Below are 18707 nucleotides of genomic sequence, written 5' to 3' on the forward strand. Positions count from 1 at the left end.
GCTTGCTGCTGCTAAGGAAGCTCCTGAGCACTCTGCCCTTCCCCTTCCTCCCCACCCATGCTGCTGCTACCACCTCAGATCTTTGTCAGCTGGTTTAACTCACTCGCTCGGCAGAACATGAACCTGGCAAAAGTAGATAGTTTTCTGCTGTGTTAGTGAGTTGATGGGCACAGAAGAGGAAGCAGAACTGCATGGCTGACAGCAAAGGCAGGGAATGGAGTGAATCCTCAGTCTTTCATCTGTAACAGCAGCGTTGTATAACTTCACTCGTAATGATACAGGTAACGCAGATAAGGAGCATTGCTTATACCATTAATGCTGTGTATGTGTAAGGTATCTAACTATAGGCCTTTTGTTGCAAAGACTGTCTTCTGTGCTGTCACCTATAACACTGAAACAAAGCTCAGACTCTGTTAGCAGTCCTAAAGTTACTGGAACTAAGTGATTTTATACAGTAATTAACGGTAAAAATTAGGAAGAAGTTGTTAGAGAGTATATTACACTCAGGAGGAACCTAATTAAGGTTGCAGTCAACTTTTCTGAAGTGAGAAAGCAAGCCAAGATGTATACTGTTATGTTGGCAAACTCGTTGAAGTCCAGATAACCAGTGAAACCCAAAACAAGGATGCTCAATTTGTTGAATAACAGGATAGAGGAAGAAGTGGTTATCACAGAATGTTTCTTTTACCTTCATTCTGCATGTCGGAGAACTCAGTTGACTGTTTGGTAGTCTGCTTTAGCATGAGAGGAAGAAGTCTCCTCATAGGTACTGTCATTTGCTGTGAAGGGAGAGCAAGACAGCTTCCGAGTCCCAGGTCTGCCCTCTGGAAGGGGGGAGGTTAGGTAGCATGCCCCCGCTGTCCGGGTGGCGGGGGCTCTTTGGCACACTGCGCTTCCAGGGCACTGCTGGCTTTAATGACCTGCGACCGGACTGCTGCACAGCAGATTACCGTGTGGTAAACCAGACCAAGAAACCGGTTCAGGTTTAAAATCTATATAAAATAAATGAGAGAATATTCATGACACAGTTTTCTCCATTGTTTGCTATCTTTTACTATTCTGTACTGCGGGAGTGGTCTCCATGCATCTGCCACTCCTTGCTTGCAGCCAGGTTATTAGTGCCCAGGTCTTAGCCCAAGAGCTCCTGCTTTGATTTTAAATGATCAGAATATAATTCCAATTTGTGTCTTCCTCCACCTTGTTTTTCCCTGTCAGTTTTTGCCTAAGTACACAGTGCATAGCCAAGCTGCAACACAACTGTAAGCTAGTGCATAGTTCATAATTCAAAGAAGGAAAAATACTTTCCCTTTAGCTTACAAAACAATAGCTTAAGGACTTTTTGCTAAAAGGGGGAAGGACCCTAATGCATGTTCTTGATACTTTCTGCAATTGATTTTTATTGTGAAGCATGAACCTTTGGTTTAAGTGTAACTTCTGAAACTCACAAATAAGTGTTTGTGATGAGCAATGAATACAGTCTCTCTTCACTTTACCTTTTTCAGATACGTGCATTAGCTTGCTGGGTTCTGAGAAGTGTCAGACACCTGACACTTTTGATTAGGTAGCTTTGTAACTGCGCTCCTAAGGTTGTATTTTTCTGGGGAGCACGTTGTGGTAGCATCAGCTGTCATGGCTTCTGTCTTCTGCCTTTCTTCTATAACACATAGATGTACGATGTATTAAACTTTATTACTTGCATGCCCTGTTACAGCCAACAATTTTCCATTGTTTTTTATTCTGTTGGCTTCCTACAAAAGAGGTTCTCAAACTGTAGTCAGCAAAAAAATATATTAAACAGCTTATTTTTAAATGCAAGGTTTGAGTACATGCAGCAGCCTGTGAAACTAGTCAGTCTACGTGAAACCAAGTGGCCTGTTAGATCATTTCAAAAACAAAGTTTAGGAAACAATCCTATCCAGGTCAAGTTCCTTCTCAGCCCTCTGGCATGGAGGAAAATGCTGACAAGTATGATGCTTTTATTCAGAGCAATATCTTGTAGAGGAAAAAGAACTTCAGTTCAATATGCATAAACAGATCTTTAACTCTTAAGTACTGTCTTCCTCAAAGATTGAGGAATAATCCATTTACTTCCCTTACATAAGGAAAATCACCTCCGGATTTCTCACATTGCAAAGGGAAAGAGGATTTATGGTTACCTTAGTATACATCTCCAAATATTTTTACTTGTTAAGTACCTATTTTCAGAATGGTATGCGCTTTCCTGTCTATATAAATTTTGTGTAATGCTCAAAATTCTGTGTGGAAACAGGTCTGAGCCTAAAAGAAAATAATGGAAATTACTCTTTCAGCCACACTTCTCAGAACCCAGCAAGCTAATGCACGTATCTGAAAAAGGTAAAGTGAAGAGAGACTGTATGAAACCAATCAGAGCTGTTAAGCTGCAGCCGTACAAAACCGTCGGTATTTTAAATAAATGGTTAAAATAAATTCCTGTCGGTTAGTGCTGGACTACTTGAAATTCCCCTAGGTTTAAAAGAAAAAAGGAGAAGGAGTTTTAACCAGCTCATTTGATAGAAAAATGACCTGCAGATGGGGTTTGAGAGAATAATAGGCGGCAGATTACAGTGGGGAAAATTGTGGCAGAGCAGCAGCTCAGACTTTGATACATTTATGCAGAGTGAGTAGCAGAGAGATGTGAAGAATTCCCCACTGCAAACATTGCAGAGCGCCAGCATAATACACTCATTTTATTTCCACTGACTGCTAATGTACTCTCGCTGTTCATAGCAGCATTACGTTTATGAAGTCATATGCTTGAAAAGTTTTAAAATACCAGAAGTGTTACGTAGTGTGCAAATATCCGTGGGTTTTCTCCCATTTATGTGCGTATTTTCAAGTACAGTCAGATGTGGAAAACCTAGTGTTTCCTCCAATCGTGTCCTGCTTTTTTTCCCTAGTTCCCAGAGTCCTGAAATGTATTTAGTAAATATTGGATTTTATCAACACTTCATATAGTCTACTGAAAATTCAAAAATAGATATTTTTTTTTCCAAACCCTCATAACTCTGCCAAATTAGAGGGATTTTATGAAGATGGCAAAAATTTTACAGCCACCAAAATTCAATTAGAAAGTGGATTTCTGAGCAGGACAGCTCAGTTGTGATATGGTAGCACTGGGAAATCTTTTTTCCCTCTTCTCTATCTTTTGGGAAAATCTGAAATATACTTATGCAACTTAACAACAACAAAAAATTGAGATTGCTTGGGTAGACTACAAAAATTAAAATATTCTCGTGAATGACACCTGCAGGTAGTTCTTATTAAGTAATGGAAACCAACATTTTTAATGCAACTTACAGCATTTATGAGCACATTTTCGATCTGAAGAAATATACCCTAAAATTTCTGTGTGGAATACATTGCATGTGTGTCTCCTGTGGGATTTTTCTTTTTTCTTTTTTTATAATACTCTTTGGTATTTGAGATACTGGAGGTTAGAAGTGGGCAGTTTGTAAAAAATGTTAATAGACTATATTTTGTAGCAGTAAATGAGCAATATTAATCTCTAGAACTACCAAGCCTCTTGCACTCACACTTGACCTTCTGTAGAAGCTTACAAAAGAGACGAAAACTCTAAATGTGTGTGTGCAGAGCCTGCCATGGGTATATTTTGAAGCATTTTCTTAATACAAGATGTTTACCCCAGGGGGACTGTACTTGTAGTGACCTTATCTGACCTCAGCTGGAAGTCATTAAATACTCTTTTAGTAAAGAACAGTTGCAACAAGCTGTTTTGTACTGTACCACTAGCATGCAATCAGGTAGTATAAGCTGAGAAAAGCAACTTTACCTGTAACAGGTTGTTCCATAGTGTTTCAGCGCAGGCAATGGTGACCTGAGGGGAGCCTTTTTTCGGAGACTGACCAGTGTACTAGATCAAAATGCATTCGCAAATGTTTTGTGAATAGTTTGTACTTTTGGAGGTGAATAATAAAGATCCCAGTTGGCTTTTGACACTGGAAAATAAAAGTAAGTTCCAGGTATTACACTTACAACTTTAAAATTATAAGATGACTAGTAATCATTCTTCATCCTCCTTTACCACCGCTCACTGTCCATCTATTTGCAATCTGTTTCACTGTCATTATTTCTTTGGTTTCCTTGCTAAATATAAATACAACTAGAATACCAAGTCTCATTAGTGTACCGCCTCTAGCATGGTTTTCTCTTTATAGATGGGGTAGAAAGTTACAAAATGGAGTGCTCATTTGAGGGGGAAACAGAGCACACAAATTATTTCAGCTCTGTAAAGCATGAAGGCACAGAGAAAGAATTTGATTTACAGATCTTAAAGATTTTAAATCTTCTTTTAATAAAACTTGCACAGTTCTGTTGCTTGGAAATATGTACAGCGAACCTTCATTTATTTTCTATGTGTTTTTTCCCCCGAAAAATTTTCTGTGCCTTTAAACATGCCTCTGTGTTCTCACTACTCTGAAGTTCTTTCACCCTCTTCTCAAAAGCATCCGAATATGACCTGCGGTCTAACTTGAAAAGAATGCAAAAGAGGAATGCAGGGCAGAGAGTTGGACGTATGGAGCAGCATCCACTCAGAATGATTACATACATCAGGACACTTCAAACTGGAAGATAGGTTGAGGGAAGCCTGTAAAAGAAATCACAAATCATAATGGCATAGGAAAAACTAAATAGGGGTGATAACAAAGGAACAAGTTTCTTAATCTGCTTGTTTGTTGGTTTGTTGATTTGGGTTTTTTTTCCAACAAGAACATGGCAGCTCAAAACAAATGCACAAAGGTACTTCAGACAAAGCTGTTAAGCTGTGGAATGTCCTTCCACAGGATGTTGTGGATACAAAATGGTATATGGGTTCAAAAGGTGATTGGATAAATTTATAAAGGAAAATTCCATGCAAGACTATCAAGTACAAAGATGCCATTTCTTTCTCAGGAAGTCTCTAAGCTGCAAATTGCTGGAGATCGGGATAGGGTTTGGAGAAAGTGTTGCTGTTTATGCCTTTATGCTCTGGACTGCTGCCAGAAGCAGACTAATGGACTTCTGGTCTGATCTGCTAGGCTGCTGGCATCTTACAAACCATTTTTGTCCCCTCTGAGGCTTTTCTTGGAGTATTTGTGATCCTTCTGATCTTCTTTTCAACATCTTTGCTATTTGGCAACTTTGCTTAATCTGCAGTTTGTTACCTCTGATGTTTCAAATGTCATCAGCTGAATTGCATCATACCTTCTTAGATAAAGTCTATTATGGCCAGTTCATACTTACTGTGAGTTAATAATTTATCCTGCACAGATGGAGGACTCTTACTTTTCCATGACAGTAGACTCCTCTGTCCCTGAATTTGCATTTAGGATTAAAACGTTTGAAAAAGTAACTTTTTACTTTAACTTTTCCAATTTGGAGTTTTATTCTGAACTAATGTATAATAAAATCATTTTCTAGAGGAGCATGTAACAGATTTCTCTATAGCTTTGGTAACTGTTTTATTGAAGCATAACATTCACTGAGGTCATTTCACCCTGGACAATTCTTTAGCTAATTGAGCCGTGTCACTGTGGCCCTGTGGTCTGCACCAACCTGTCAAATTGCTCCTGTCCAGCAGCAGTTCTTATGCTTGATCCAGGATTTCCCCCTGATTGCTGTTACCTATTTCCTCCTTTCTGGGTATTCCCAGTGAACTGCTTCTCGGGTGTGGGTTCTCAGCTATGCGTGTTATCAAGTGACTTCTTTCTCATTACTGTTTTGATAGTACTTTACCGGATTTTAACTTTACCTTGTTTTTCTTTAACTGAAGGTTTCAAATCAACATTTTTCTCTGGCAAGAGAGTTTAGAATTAAGGCTTCTCAGGTTCTCACTGTTCATACGAGTTCCTGTATCAACACGGCTGTGTAACTCTTACATTAAGCTTGATACTAAACTTCAGTATCATCCTTTTAATACTTTTTTTTTTTTTGAGAAAATGCTCTGTCCTATTTAGAAGCATGAAGTGAGGCTGCAGCTAAACTGTACTGTTAGTCTAATGACAAGCCAGAACTAGCGTAATACTTGCTGCGTATTGTCCGCTGTCCTTGCCTGTTTCCGTGTTGCATAGTACCAATTGTTTCCAGCTTGCAGCTGTTTTATACAGCTCCATCTGTGTAGCTGCCAAAACCACTTAATGCCCAACCTGTCTCTAGTAAGAATTTAAAGAAATTATTTTCCTTTTCTTCAGCGGTTTGAAAGATGGAGATGCTTTGGATTATGATCCAAAATTTCCCTGGTGTGTTCAATTCACATGCTGTGGCAAAGTGGTTAAATAGTTGGTTTTAAACAGTGCAACTCTGTTGCGCACGCTGAAGAAAGAACAGGACAGTGCAGCTTACTTGCAAAAGAATTTCCGATAACTTTGGGGAAAAAACTTGAACCATTGAACACTCACTGAATTTTGTGTCATTTTAAATGCCCAGTATGTATCTTAATATTTCAGAAATACTAAGTGCTACTTGCAGTTCCCTATTACAACTCTAGTTTATTTCCATCACTATATTTAAACTGCAGTCAGAACAAGAAAAAGTGCCTTAAAATGCTTGAGGGGAGAGAAATAGAAGAGCGAGAAATCAGAAAGCTGCTTTCTAATGCCCTCAGACCTTTGCGGGGTGTTACTCTCACTCCAAGGGCTGTTTTGCCTTAAGGTGGCTTTTCAGCAAATACCACTAGTTTTGTTAAATTTGTCGGTGTTCAATTAGATTTTATATTCAGAGCACTGTAAATTTTGACCTGTCTTCGAGCTCTGCTTATACTGTTGACTGACCCTACAGTTTCAGTAATTTTAACTGAGCTGATGTTCATTTTCTGACATTATCTCACTAATTCAATGCCAGGACTATTTGTTGAATTTCTTTGTCTTCTGGCTATTCCGACCAATTCAATTTGCTTTCCGCTGTAGTTTCTTCCTTTAGATTTACATACTGTGTTAGTGCCTTTCTCATTGCAATGTCAAATGGTACTTCGCTGAGAAGTCAAAATGTGTGGATTGGCTCTTGTCACAAACTTAATTTAACCATCATTTATGTTCTTGGAAGTACTCCATTTTTGATCGGTTTGATTTATCTTAATACCTGCTTTTTAAGTAAAACTTTGACAAATGATAGCAATACACGGAAGATATTTTAGCATAGTCTTTTGAAAATAATTTTCCTAAAGATCAGTGTGAATTCTTGTCCAGACCAAACTTAAAATAATAATGTTATTAATTGTCAAAGCTGGTAAAACTATTGAAAAGGAATTTTGACTAACGGCCCACATACGTGGCTTAACATTTAAGTAAAGATCGCATTTCTGACTTTAGTGATTAGAAAAATTCAGCTAACGCATTTCTCCGTAGCTTCCTCCTGAATTAGGTTTTCTTTGTCTGGCCAGAGCTGTGGGAAGAGCTCAGCGCGACACACCTCTGGAATTTTCCAGCTTTGTCTGGGATGCTGTTCGCACTCCACTTGCAGCCATGAGCCCTCTCTCCCGGGGCATGCTGGCTTTCTGGGCTCAAGTGATGTTTTGTGTTAAAGCTGAGTCAGTTTTCTGGGCTAAATACCTCTGTGGCAATCCACATGGAGAAGGGTGGTTTCAGTGTAAGTGAATCAGGAAACTGCGTGTTTGACAAACCAGGGAAATGGCAGGATTGAAAAATCGAGATTCCATTCTAACAGAGGCATCAAGGTCATTCCTAAAAATATATAATTCTGAATTTATCTTTTTTTTTTTAACTTTCTTCTTTAACAACAAATCATCTACTATTTGCAATCCAATATCAATCTCAAATTTTTTTTTTTTTGCTTTTCAGTTTTTCCCATCATATGAATTGTTATTGATTTTTTTGATTGCCATCCACCACAATTTTTACAGGGATTTTATAATTAACTAGTGAACGGTCTGATAAAGTCTGTGCTAAGGGTCGGTCAAAATACATACCAACTTCCTGCCACATTACTTCACACCCTAAATGCTGGTGACGTATTCACTTGTCTGCGTTTTGGTTCAAGGGACACACAGGATCAATGGAGATGGATTCTCTACCTTAGCGAAAGCAAAGAACAAACCGCATAATGAATCAACAGTATGTATATGTACAGCATAAGTGACAGTCAATCCCTACAAGTTAAATGGATTGCAGAGTGCTGCATTAACCTGATGTCCTTTTGAAAGTGATAAGCTCAAGGAGGAGGTGCTATGACTCATATTGTGTTTATTTTTGTACTCAAATTGCAGCTGTACAAAAGTTCTTTCAAGTACACTGATGTCGGGGGCTATGTGCTTTTGTATGTGGTATTAACCTATTCAGCAGGCTTAAAACAGACTTTCTTCCTCTTCTCTCAGGCAATTCATTCTGCAACATTTTATATGAACAGATTTCATAAGGAGAATGCCATGCATGCATTCAATCTGCCAGTTTCTCTTCATATCACAATTCAGTAAGATTTTTCTGATAACATTTGTTGTGCATCCGTGAGTGTTTGGTCCTGTGGGGAGGGTATTTGAAGCTGACAGCCACAGGCTGAGGCAGCGCGTTCATGGTAGGCTTGTTTGAGATGCAGCCCTGGAGTTGTACCAGGAAATACAGTGCCATTTCACATCTTTCTTTGTTGAACTGAAACCAGGGAATCAACATTATGTATTCAAGAGCAAGAAAAATGGTACTTGCAACAGGATGTAATTTTATTTTTATGGTCCCAAGCATTCTTTTGTTGGCAATTTTGGCTAAATATATTCATGATACCTTTAAAGGGGTATACATGGAGGTGTGGGGGGGTTTAAATTGCTTTTCATGTTGTTGTTTCTAGCTAATATAAATGTATATATTCTTTAAAGATCAAAGGTGACCTGAAATAGAGGGTTTGTAAGAGATTTTTTTCATCCAAATGATATCTTTTCAAATACAAAAGATGGGGGGGGGGGGGGGGGGAGAAATTTTAAGTTTGTTCTCTCAAACTTTGGTTTTGTCCAAAGTTCTTACTTTGACAAGAGATCATCTTTTTACCAGAATTGCTAATAAACCAGTGAAGTACATGCTAACAAAAGTACTGTTAAGTATTTTAATAAAAATATCTCTTCCTAGTTGATCACATATGCACACACTCTGGTTATTTCATTAATTCTCCTGAGAGGTTCCAGGACACTTTTTTATACTATTATTTGAAAATATACATGGATTTTCTTTTATTCTAAATCTTTTCAGGTCTAGTTTATTTTTAAATTTTTATTTGCTTCTGAAAACCACCTTTGAAGTCTGCCTTGCATGATCTGTCAACGCAAATTATTACATTTGCATCTTTTTTGTAGAACCTGTGCAAGTAAAATATCTTTAATTTGTCTACTATTTTATGGTAAAGTTCAAGGGAGAAGATAAGCCGATTTGTTCATGACAATTTAAAACCAAAAAAGTTATCTTATGATTGAAAGGAAAGGGTGGGAAGAAAATGGCAAATCCCAGTGTGTGAAGCTGGAGAAGTCTTCTCAAAGTTTGAGTACTTGAGAAACTATCTTATTTGTTTGAACAAGGAATTAAGAATTTGGTCAGGGAAGACATGGGCTTTAAGTTGTATAAAATAGGCTCAGAAAGGTCATGAGAGATGACGACAAGGCGCATGTCTCATGGTTTATAGAGTTAAATGCAATTCAGTTTTTTTTGCATATGTGGAGAAAGTTATTTCCAGTATTGACGTAACTCTGGGGAAATTTTAAAAAGTCCAGTTAATTTCTCAGATTCTTCAAATTTCACACATACAAACATTATTTGACAGCAGTTTAATGTTGTCTGTATTTGTTACCTTTTAAATAGCAACAACATGGGAAGAGCAAAGTATTTATTCACAGGGGGAAAAGAAAGAAAATGTTCATAATATTATAAATAAAAAAGTAGAAGTAGTGTTCCTCAAATATTAAAAACATGAGTATTTTGTGTTCATACTTAAGGTGCATTTTCTTTATTTAAAAAAAGTCTTATGAGATGATTTGGAGAAACCTGGAAGAAAAGTCTTTCTCTGTTAATCCCCCAAAAGTTAAGGCTGCACCATTCTTTGTACAAGTAGGCAAGTGCTTCTGCAGAAACACTTTGGAGGAGAAAAATACCAGAACAAATTAAAGCCACAAGGATTTTTGCCATTTTTCGTCAGTGATGATGTGCCCTGCCATATGCTACAGGCAGAAGTTATCTCGTCATGATGAAGTACATGGTGGTAATATGTATAGCTGTACATGTAAGTGAGCAAATGTGTTTTAGGATGGTTATATAGAAAGATTTAAGCTCAAGAAGCAGCAGCATGCACAGGCTAATAAAGCTAAAGAGAGGATTGCAAAGCATGTTGTACTTTTTTCTTTTTTAACTGATGAATGGATCTTGACTGGGATGACTGGTATGTGTACAAACAATACTGCTATGTTAACCCACTTTTAAAAGGTGTAGTAGAGAGACACAATTTCATGTGTGTAGATGTGTGTATACAAACATAGTGTTCAGGATTTATGGCAAGGTGAGTACATGATATCGCAGTGACAATTAGATTCTGAGGTACTTTTTAATAAAAAGAAAGTCTAAAGTCCATGGCTCTTGTCCTCAAAAACTTGTAATACTTGTATCATGTATCAAGAAAGTCATTCAAACTTTGCTACTATGCTTCATCAACATTCCTCCTCCTCTTAGCACTCCTCTTGCTTATCTTTTGCCAATGAGATGCTGTAAGGAAATACTTCTCTGCATTTCTTTTGCTCCTGTCAGTCTATGGTAATGATGATCTTGAAACTATTCTGCAGTGGCAACTTGTAGTACCTCAGTAAATTGTGGCTTTTGTCAGATAAATTGCATTGGTAAAAATTTTCTTGATCCCTAAAACCTTCATTTATCTTCCCATTAAAAAGATACATATACTCTCCAACTTCCATTCTTCCCCTTTAATCTGTAAAGCACAGCATATGATGTGGGTTCTTTGTTGATTTTAGAGATAATTTTTAGCCTGTCAAAGACCTTCTGTCTCAACAACTTTGAAAGAAAGATTTTTAAATAGATGATAAAGTGCAGCTGCCAGATTAACAGAGATAAGAAACTGGAAGGGAAGGATCTCACAGATGGTTCTAATAAAACTCGGCAAACAGCAACGGAGTGTGGTGGTGGGTGGGGGAGTGGATTGAAATTCAAATTGTAATCCCAGTGCAAGTTTTGGGTTTAGTTTATGAAAGAAAGTTGCATAAACAGCTATTTGAGGGTTTGGGGTTGGGTGGGGTTTTTATTGTGGCTTTCAATTTCTCCTGTTGCTATAGTACTGCTGATTTTTCCTTCTTCCTGTATCCCTGTGTCCATATTGCTACCTGAGGCTTGTATTGCTGTGCCAAGAGTCCTCCTCTAGAAAGCCACATTCAGATATAAGATTTTTGTGAATGAGAAATAACCAGTAGAAGCCTAGATTTTCAGTTACTGTTGAGATAGGAAATTTTTCTTGTTACAGCGAAGAACGGTAAAAATGATGCAGTAGACTTCTGTTGCTGTATTGACAGGTGCTGCTCCTGTTCCTGTCTTCTATCTCATAGCCTCCCTCACAGGACTGTACAGCTCTTGTGAATTTATTAATTTCCTTTTGTCTTAAGCTCAGAACTCTCTTCCAAGCTTTAATAAACCATGTGTTTCTTTATAAGAAGTTTGTACTACATGATTCACACGTAAGGATAGACGACGAGTAGTACCTTCTGTCTTCTTTCTGCTAACTTTCTCCTCTTATTAGGTCTGTAATATTAGGCCAAAAATTAATGAATCAAAATTGCAGTAGGAATGATGCAGCTGAGGGTCTGGATAGTCCCTGTTGGTCTTAGAATTCAATCACTAGTTCTTCTTGACGTGACTGTTTGGGGTTTTTTTGGTGGGAGGATGAGGGTGGTTGGTTTTTGGTTTTAACCATTTCAATTCAGATGTGCCACGTTTAATATCATGATCTTGGTTTTTCATCTTGGTAGCTCATGGCAAGGTGTTTTATTTGGTGAAAGAAAATACGTTCCCAATGCATATACCCAAGGTGGTGTCACTTCCAGGTACAATTGGCAGGTTTGTGTTCTAGAAAGTCAGTTTGATTATAGTGAATCGTTTCCAACCTTTTAGGGTGGCTACCACAGCCGTAAGATGTAGTGTTTTCTGTTCCGTTTAGGGTCAGCTGGATGTGGTCACAGAACTGTAGGCAGATGTATATTCAGAGCTCAGTTTTAACCTGTGCCTGGATGATCAGACTACAAGAAAGATAGCTGGTGGTTATTCTGGGCAAAGAAACTTATTTTCACCTCATTTCCAGAACCAAAGCAATTAATGCCTTTTTTTTTTTTCCTCTTCTCTTGCTAATCTTTCCTTCCTTCAATGAAAGGAATAGTGTTCTGAGAGCACACAGACTTTCAACCTACACAGTAGCCCTTTGGGATGTGTCTTCATCTTGTCGTGTCAAAAGCTTTTCAAATCAGTTCAGAAGTAGCAAATCCTTCAAATGCCTGAGTAACAGGTACTTGTTTTTAAGAGTCCTTAAGCATGAGCAAGTCATTAAGTACTTCCTTTCTCTCCATGAATCAGTTCTATTTTAAACAGTATATTCATGCTATATTTAATATTTTAAAAAGTAAAAAAAAAAAAAGTTCTGACTTCTTCTAAACTCCCTTTTTCTGAATCTCTTCTGTACATCTATGAATTTATATTAAAAACATAAGTATATCTGGAAAGGAAGGCATGTTCCCTGTGCTGAGTCATTCCCTTTCTCTGTCTTCTTTAAGAGTGGATGTAGTCTGTCTACAGCATTTCTTCACCCAGCGAGACAATTTTGAAGTGACAAAGTTATTACTTTCCAAAAACAGAATTCATCCCTCTTTATTACCTGATCGATGGTTAGGTAATGCCATCACCCGAGCAGCCTGTCCACGTGTGTGGTAATAACTAACACTCCCTCACACTTCAGAGGGAGCTCTAGGAATTCTTGTCTTCAGATCGGTGTTCTTTGTGCCAGGTGATCCTTGCAGCCTCTTTGGCAAAGCTGTCACGCATCCGTTGTGTGCGGGAGGCCTGTGAAATTTCACTGAATGAAATCCCATGGTTTCATGAAATGCTTTGGTTGTTGATATTGACCCTGGGATATTGTGTTATGCTTTGCTGATACAGTCAGTTTGGAAATAATCTGTTTCCCCTCTCTTTAATGTATCATGCAAAAAGGATAACCTAACATGCACATGTATAATTATGTACTTTTACAGGGTTTTGTTTCCAAGATATCAACATGCTGATACATTAAACAGCATAAATGTTGCCAAAATCCTGCTAGCTTGGCAAATCTGATAGCCATCTGAAAGGAAAGAGTAGTTCTTAGGATAAAAATCAGGCAGCATACAGAATGCTAAAGTATCACCAGTCATTCACAGCTCGTGAAGAGTTCACTTGTCATCAACATTAATAGCAAAAATATTTCCCAAATCATGGCTTTGTTTCCTTGTGGATTTGCTTCAGTTTTTGCCTCGTTTTACACGGTCAGCAATCATAACTTGTATGGTGGTTTTTGAAATGTAGACTTTACTAATCTTGTAATTAGGTGCCCTTTTATTCACGGGCTGTCACTCAGATTGACAGGACAGATAGCTCCCAGCACTGGCAGTTGCTAGAAAGTAGGGGATGTTTTGCAGAAATGGCTTGTGATTCATTTGTTTAGCATTCCTTGCTCTTTGTTTTGTGAGGACAGCTTGTATGGGACTGAGTCACATGGCAGCTCTTTTCATACTGAGTTTCTACTGCCTGCTGCCTCTGTGGACAGCCAAGGAAAAAAAAAAAGGAGCAGGATTTATCTACATCTTTGTTTACTGCATCCATGTTAATTGTCTAATAAATATAGAGCAGCAGCTACAAGGAAGGATTTCCTGTCATCTTTATCAGTTAATTAAAATGTTGTAAATTAATCTATAGTACTGAGCACTGAAACATAAGTGAATATAGAGTGGTCAGGGTTTGTGCCAGGGTTTGATCCTTTTTCTTTTTGAGTAGTAAATTGCTTTTTTTAAGTCAGTGTGCTGTTTGGGAGTAAAATAACAACTTTTTATGTATGATCTCCATACCACTTGTTGATTTAGCTACCTTTTAATATGCAATATGATTCCGTTGGAGATAAAATGTTTTCTGTGGCACCTATAAAATACAATGTAATGGCAGCTTTAAAAGACACCTAAATGTTCCTCATGAGCCACAGGAACACCCGATTTATAGAAAGCTGTGGTAGTGAATCTCTGCCATCTCCAGCTGTGCCAGAGCTGTTGGAGTGCAATTCTGCAAGGAAAGGCAAATGGCAAAGCAAACCCCTTCACTGCTGCTGTGCATAGTCTGCAGAATTTTAGGACAGAAGTAAAAATGCCTACATGCAACTGAAATTAGAAAATGGGTGTAAATGTTGCTATTTTATCATGGTATTGCAGCTTATCTACATTTAAAGAAGTAGCACAGTTAGAAATATAACCGCATTTAGTTTTGTTAAGATTTTGTTAGGTTTTGGTTTAGTTTAGATAAGTTCCTGGGATAACAGTCCTGGGAACTGAGAGGATGTTATGTACGTTATCTGCTAGCCCTTGGTGAATCTTGGTATTGTCATACATTAAGTACCGTTTCTACTGTTATTGTATCTATTTTAAGTTAGACACAGATATGGCTATGGCAGTGTTTTCCCATCTTGGTGTTTCCTGTAGAGATATGCAGAAGTTTAAGACTACTTTAGAGAAGTTTAAGACTACATTAGTGGCTATTCCTTTATCTGTCTTCATTAGCAGGGTATTCACCCTTCTCATTAATTATGTTTTTAAGCACATAATGCATGTTTTCTGTTATGATGGCTCTTACTCATCTCACCTGTTGCTGCTCATCTGCAAAGCTATTTCAGGTTCTTCTTTTCAAATGTCCTAAAAAATAGCTTTGTTGTGATAACTGTTCTCAAGGCATTTTGCTTATGCTGCTCAGCAGTTGATGGTTTTGCTTGTCATGCTCTTCAGCGCTGTCTTGCTATTGTACAGTCTGTGTATGCTCACCAGACTAATTTCTTTTCATAGTTATAAAGTGATTTGTTCCATGTTATCTGTGGCTTTCATAATACAAATAATTTCTTTGGGCATTTGTGTTTACTTTCTTTCCACCAACTTTGTCATCCACAAGTGTCTTCATAGTGGAAGTCCCAGTAGCAGAATACTGGGGGGGGGGGAAGGAGGAAAAAAAAACAACCCACAAAACCCAGAAAGAACTAGACAGTACTGTCTTCTTGATAGCTTAAAAGACTTCTGGCAATGTTCAAGGCACAGCCTGGACACTGTCAGAAAATCAACAAATACTTCTCTGCTCTATCGGGAGATGAGCATGCCTGTAAGTGTGTCTGTTCAATAATGCTGGATTAAGGTGAAGGTTATTTATTTGAGTAACTTACTGGAATGAAGGTCTAACCACCATGACCATGAACTGCTTATATGCAAACACAAGTGACATAAACCTGTGTACTTTCATTCTGTTAAAAGATATATTATATGTAGCTAGTTTACTTCATTTTTTTCCCTAGCTCATTCCTTATATTTTGTTTGTAAATTGTAGTTAAAAATAAGACAATTTCTATGATTGCCTGTTTCTTTTACTAGGAAAACTCCTCAAGCTAGCTTCTACAGGCTGTTCTTCAGTGTTTGCGCTCCAACCCATGCTTTTATTGCAAAGCTAGTAGTGTGGGTATATAGCAGATAAAAGGAGACTGCAGCAGTATGCTTCTGAGGTTCAGAAAAGAAATTTGAATGCGAAGGAGGAGGAAAAGTGTCTTGTGTGCCAGCTATGCAGCCAGAATTCTGAAAAGAATTCAGGTGTCTTTTTATGTGGCTCTTATAACATTTAAAGAGATGAAGAGATCACTAAAGAAGGAAAATTAAGAATAAATCACATTTGAAATTTGTTTGAAATAACATCGTTGTCTTTCTTTCACAGAAAATGTTGTTGTCCTGACCAGTAGTCATGAAGAGAAGGGGGTGAAGCAAATTTGGCTGGAGAAGTAGGAAGTTCTGCAATTTTCAGCGGGATTTATTGCCAGTAGCTGGAGAAGGTTTTGCAAAGCCAACCGTTGGCGTTAGAATGGATGACATGCCTCAAACTTAAGTGGTAACTAATTTTTCTGTCATCTTTTTATTTCCCTAATACAACATCATAAGATGATTTGTATGGATTATAGAAGACATTGTTTTACTATTACCATAGTTTAAATAGAGTAATCTTACAAGAGCCAAACGTTGGATGAATCTGTAATTTTGTGAGTTTCATTTATTAGCAAGAAGTTGGAATTTTAGTATCTGATGGTTTACTTGGTAGTTGAAATTTCTTCCTGAGGGTTCATCCCATCTCTTCATTGTTGAAAAACGATCAGATTTTGCTATTACTGTGTTAGTGACTGTTTTTCTACCAAATGCTTAGCAAAACTGCAATTGGGAACAAGTTGTAGAACCGTGTCTGTAACTGGTTTTAGTTATATGGTAAGTAATTTGCGTGACTTCTGAAACATACGAAAAGACACATGTAGTACACTACAAAGGTTGCTTATTTCTGCTAACAATCGACATTTCCTTGAAAATCTCTTTTATTTTTCCATTTTCTTCTTTTCTTTGCTGTTCTTACTTGCTTATCCTGTTCTCTGACCTTCATCCATTCATAATCGGGTATGAAACATCTAAAATACTTTTATCTTATACTTGAGACATGTACTATGTCTTCACCAGGTCAATATACTAGTCAGGAATACAAAAATGTGCTACATCTTAAAGTGGGAGTAGAAAGACTGTAGCGTCTCCTAGCTATCCAATTGTAGGCTCCGTCCCTTTGTAAAAGTGGGCAAAGTGTAACCAATCAATCACTAAATCCAGAACGGGGGGGGCGGGGGCAGAATTACCACACCTTTAGTAGTCCAAGATGATGATTCAATGTCTTCTGAGAGAAGAGAGTAGAAGGTCCTCAGGCATTTCTCAAAGCCTTGCTGAACCTGTGTACAATAGAATTTTCCTTAGTTTGGTTACACTGATGGAAAACAGTAATGTAACTGCATATATCAAAACTGACATATCTCCATGTGTCTTCCCTTTGACATGAATAAAAAAAAAGGAAGTCTGCGTGTGTTGTGGTTTTGTTTGCTACAATTTCAAAAATGTTAAGAATTCACGTTTTCAGGCATTTATAATGGTTCCTTCTTGAGAGGGAGAAGGGAACAGGTCTGACAGTATTTTTATGTGACTTTTGGTAGAAAAATTAGTACTGCATTTCTGAACCTTACAAGCATAGCTGTTCTTGTTTACCAGTCCAGGTAAGGTATTTATTGCACCCAGGTATCGTAAGGTGTGTTAAAACTTTACTGGGAGAACTGTTACTGCCCAAGAATAATTCTGTCCTAATTTCTGTGAGGGTTAAAGGCAGGATTTTAGAAAATGTTTGGCATTAACATAACTGTTCCTATCTGAAATCCACATTAAGGCTCCTTATGTCTCTTGTGAGAGCACAGTCAGGCCAGCCCTCAGGAGCCTCCCAACCAAAAGCTCACAGCTTGGCTGATGTGTCAGTTGGTCAGTAGGCTGGTGGGGTTTTTCTCTAGCTGGTTTTCCGTCTTTACCAGCTGTCTGGTTTGTGGCCAGAGTTGCTTGTATATTGTCTTTATCTCTCCTTACAGTATTGGCAAGAAGGGAGGGCTTGCAGATTCCATTCATCTGCAGTGGTGACAAATGAAGCTCAAAAAGGACTTGCAAGAAAAAATGTTTTTCTTGTTCTTTCAAGTTTTCAAATTTACTGTGTTTTTTAATGGTTTTTTTTCCTCTGTTCTCCTTACCTCTGTGCTCCTTTCTCTTTGAATGTGTGCACGTATACTTACAGATCTCTAATTCATTGACGTGTCTAATGAGAACAAGAGAACAAGACAGTTCCAGTTCTCATGTCTTTATTTTCCAAAAGCTGTGGAGCTTGGGCACTTTAGTGTGCTTTCAGATTTCTATGAGGCCATTTAGAGCCCAGGACTATTAGCAGCACAAATTAAAAAGCAATACTAATCGCAAGCTCTTACTCATTCTTACTAAGGAAAATGTACCGCCTTGGCATGTCTTTATTTAGCAGGTTAGGAGAAGATACAAATAGTTTACAACCATTATCATTTCAGAAGAAAAATTCTTAGAAAACGGGAAGGTGATGTTTTGTTTATTACCTTGTACATTGCTGCCTAGCAGAGCAACTTTTTCTTTATGCATCCAGCCTTTGTCAAAACAGAACTAACTGTAAATCTACCAGAGATAATGGCTTCAGCTGAGAAAATAGGTTCCCGTAATTGTTGCTGTATTCAAATTGCTATTATTTAGCTGATAAAAGTGACAGTCAGTGGCCCTGGAACAGGAATAACAATGCTATGCCATAGATTTCTCTGCTGACACAGGAAGATCTTAATAGGCCGAACATCAAGAGGTTTGTGTAGTTTGAGGAAGTGCTGGAGATGCTCTGGAGTGGCTTAGGTGGGAACTGATTGAGGATGCCACGTGAACAGATTCTTTCTGTCTCTGGGAACAGCTGGAGGATGTTGCATGGGAGGTGCTCTTGGCTCAGGGATTTCAAATGGGAGGGTTTTCTCCCAGCTTGAGAACACATTTTTTCCGCTTGACTCACTGAGTGAAATCTAAATGAGTGGTAACATTTCTAAAA

The 18707-nt window shown here is 38.0% G+C and overlaps 1 protein-coding gene across 9 annotated transcripts in view; it reads left to right on the top strand.

The window, feature by feature from the left end:
• Positions 1–18707, top strand: part of PEAK1 (pseudopodium enriched atypical kinase 1) — a 123632-nt gene that overhangs the window by 36925 nt on the left and 68000 nt on the right. For 8 of the 9 annotated variants that reach the window (XM_087743813.1, XM_087743812.1, XM_087743811.1 and 5 more), the window contains one exon: positions 15975–16145. The exons of the other annotated variant lie outside the window; for it this stretch is intronic. The gene's annotated coding sequence lies outside the window, so the exon portion shown is untranslated. The remainder of the gene's footprint in view (positions 1–15974; positions 16146–18707) is intronic. 9 annotated transcript variants of the gene reach the window in all.

Source organism: Nipponia nippon, unplaced genomic scaffold (assembly GCF_047370975.1).
Source record: "Nipponia nippon isolate SJK-2023a ecotype South Korea unplaced genomic scaffold, ASM4737097v1 scaffold_9, whole genome shotgun sequence".
Classification (NCBI taxonomy): Eukaryota; Metazoa; Chordata; class Aves; order Pelecaniformes; family Threskiornithidae; genus Nipponia; species Nipponia nippon.